Raw genomic sequence first — 3,155 nt, 5'->3', positions numbered from 1 at the left:
CAGCATCACCAGTGTATAACAGTCTTCACTCATCTTCCTCAAGTACCGAAGCCACCTGTTTAGCAAACCAAACATAAAAGTTTACTTTAGGTTAGGTAATGAAAGTTTACTTTAGGTTAGGTCAGGTAGTGCTGGCATCATCGGTGTAAAAAATTGCACATAAGAATCTTGCACATCTTCCTTCCTTTCTAATAGCATATTTTCCTCTCGTGACTTATCGTTCTCACGCAGTTGATTTATCGTTGTCACTCAGTTGACTTACCGTTCTCACTCAGTTTGGAGTCATACCAGCCACAGAACAGGTTTCGTTTGGTCCACTCGCTCTCACCATGCCGCAGCATCACCAGTGTATAACAGTCTTCACTCATCTTCCTCAAGTACCGAAGCCACCTGTTTAGCAAACCAAACATAAAGGTTTACTTTAGGTTAGGTAATGAAAGTTTACTTTAGGTTAGGTCAGGTAATGAAGATTTACTTTAGGTTAGGTTATGAAGGTTTACTTTAATAAAGGTATATTTAAATACAAACGCACACAGATCAAATGAAACATAGACCTTTCTGATGAAGCACCAAAACACCGATCAAAAATCGACCCTTCTCAGATGAAATTCAAGTTGCATTTGATTTTTAGAATTAATTTACTTGAATGAGATCTACAAGTCAAGAGTAAAGTACAAAGTCCAGAGATGGCTGAAATTTCATTTTGCAGTAATATGTATTTGTAATAGAACATAGAACCCACGTCCTCCAGTTTACCAGGCGAGCACTTTGACGCTATGAGAGTTTAAGTTCCCAGTTTGTCATACTAAAATGGTTCTATACAACAACCTGCTATGTTGTTTATATTCCCATATTAATTTGAAATATTTGTGGCTTCCTAACAAACACGCCTCCTCAATCTCTTCACTGGCGCTGCTCTAACTCGCTCTATACAGTTGATTAGGTTTATGTTCTGTATGCTTGGAATGTGGTTGATTAGTCATTTTAGAAGCTTGTGGTATTTTGGGAATGTGTATGCTTTTATCTCACGATGATGGTCGCATCGGATGTTAGATATAAGAACGATTTGCTTGTCTTGCAACAATGATGTTGCTCAAAGGAAGCAAATATTTTTTTTGCTAAATGCGACGATGAAATGACCTTACGGAATCTCTGTGTCGAAGTGCCGAATAAGCATGAAAAAATATATCATCAATTCTTCCGGTAACCCTTCATATTTTGCTCAGTTATCAAACAAAATCAAGCTGAAATTTATTTATTGAAAATTCAATTTATTGAAAATTTATTTATTGACAATTCAATCTTTACCTAGTTACATAGGTAACCTATTATAGGTATGTGTGTGTCATAGGGCTTAGTTTCAAGAAAAATTTGTTTCGATGTCGATCACTAAAATTGTTTGAATTACAAAGAAAGTACAAAAGAAAAGATGAATTTCTAAAAGTTAAAACTATCTATGTAATTATTTTAAGTACCAACAAAATTCCCAGTTTGTCATACGAAATATCTCGCCTCCAAGAGACATTCCTCAGATCCTTACGAACTCAGACGTCACTTATGTGACCTTTAAAGTATACCTCGATTTTTGAAATTTTCCCCATTGTGATGATGATAGAAAGGAATTTGGCATCTTTAATTGTCCTATTACGAGTGTAAAATAAGGCGCGAGAAAATCACAGCTGTTGATACAGTAGAAACAACAGGTGATACAACACATTTTGATTTTAATGTGGCATTAATATAGGTGTCGTAAGTTGCCAAATTCCGACATCTATGCTGTATCTACATACCTTTACTGCCCCATATAAATTGTAGATAATCCATACCGATACTGCCCATATAAACAGTGGATACTGTATAGTATATTGTACCTAATAGGTGTACAAAAAACGATATAGTTAGCATATTCTGACTTGTGTATTTATTAGAATGCATAATTCCACTGCCAATGTGACCTTCCTCAACATTGCAACTTGTTGTCAATAGAGACAACTTCGCTGTCTACAGTGTTTATCTCCAAAATTTACTGTCATATCATTTAGGTATTTATCAATCATTTCATGACAAATTGATAGAATGATGGGAATTGTTAATATAAATGGAGCATTTTAGGCATAAAAAAAAAGACCAAAAAATCTGGTGTGAACATCACACGACTTTCCTTATCCTATTGAATGATGCTTAGTTAGGTGTTGTTCTATTGTAACTTTTACAATATCTCTGATCGTTTAGTCAGTATCGTTGAAAATCGCCAAAAAAAAAAAAAAAAAAAAAAAAAAAAAAAGGAAAAAAACCCCCAAAAAAGGGAAAAAAAACCCCCAACCCGCAGCCACCTATCTCAACCACAACGTTTTGTGTTGCGACCTTGTCACATTTGTGAACTACATACCCAGTCAGTCTTTTAGCTCATACCGTTCCCACTATATTGGTTAAATTACACCCAAAAAGCGGTAAAATGCCGCCAACCGTTGCACCGATCTTAACCAAAAGTTTCGTGTCGCATCCTTGTCACATTTGACATCTACATATCTACCAAATTTCAAGTCTCTAGCTCTTACCGTTTTCGAGATATTTTGTTTATAGACAGACAGACACACACACGGACCACAATGGCTGAAACTTTGGATTTAGGCTCTAGGGACCTCAAAACGTGTTTTGGCACTAAAAACTGACCATCGAAATTTTGACCCGATTACATTACTTTTCTTCCTATAGGATAAGGACGAAATTAGAAGAAAATGTTTGTTTGTACTATGTACCATACGACCATACCTATATCATGCAAATTCGCAAATTAATCCAAATTTACTTCTGAGTAGTTCTGAGATGATTTTATGAATTTTGATAACTGTGGATGATTTTGAGGTTTACGAACTCTTTTTTCTTCCTTGGTACATCATTACTACCTTGCACGAAATACGAATATGTACTGCTAAGGTTTTTAGTGGTGAGGGTTTTCTCCTTCTCGGAACTGTTGGCTTTTTACTCTGCTTCCTCCATTCTATCTCACGTGCGAATTATTGAACCCTGTAATACAATTTTTGTATTCCGTGTAGAGTTCGAATCAGGTCTGCCACACTTTAGGAGCGTTGTCGTGCGATGCCGCATGAAAATGTAAAGGTGTGTCCAAACATAGTCGACCGGCCGTCTATGTT

General features: G+C 36.1%; 1 long non-coding RNA gene across 1 annotated transcript; it reads right to left on the bottom strand.

The window, feature by feature from the left end:
* Positions 1 to 265: 265 nt before the first annotated feature.
* LOC113472114 lies at positions 266 to 2,621 on the bottom strand. Its single transcript, XR_003394564.1, has 2 exons — positions 2,559 to 2,621; positions 266 to 390 (listed from the first exon to the last, which is right to left on the bottom strand). It is a non-coding gene; the product is annotated as an uncharacterized LOC113472114 (long non-coding RNA).
* Positions 2,622 to 3,155: the final 534 nt, after the last annotated feature.

Source organism: Diaphorina citri, unplaced genomic scaffold (genome assembly GCF_000475195.1).
Source record: "Diaphorina citri unplaced genomic scaffold, Diaci psyllid genome assembly version 1.1 scaffold3935, whole genome shotgun sequence".
Classification (NCBI taxonomy): domain Eukaryota; kingdom Metazoa; phylum Arthropoda; class Insecta; order Hemiptera; family Psyllidae; genus Diaphorina; species Diaphorina citri.
The sequence above is the reverse complement of the archived record's forward strand: the minus strand, read 5'-3'. Positions and strand labels throughout refer to the sequence as shown.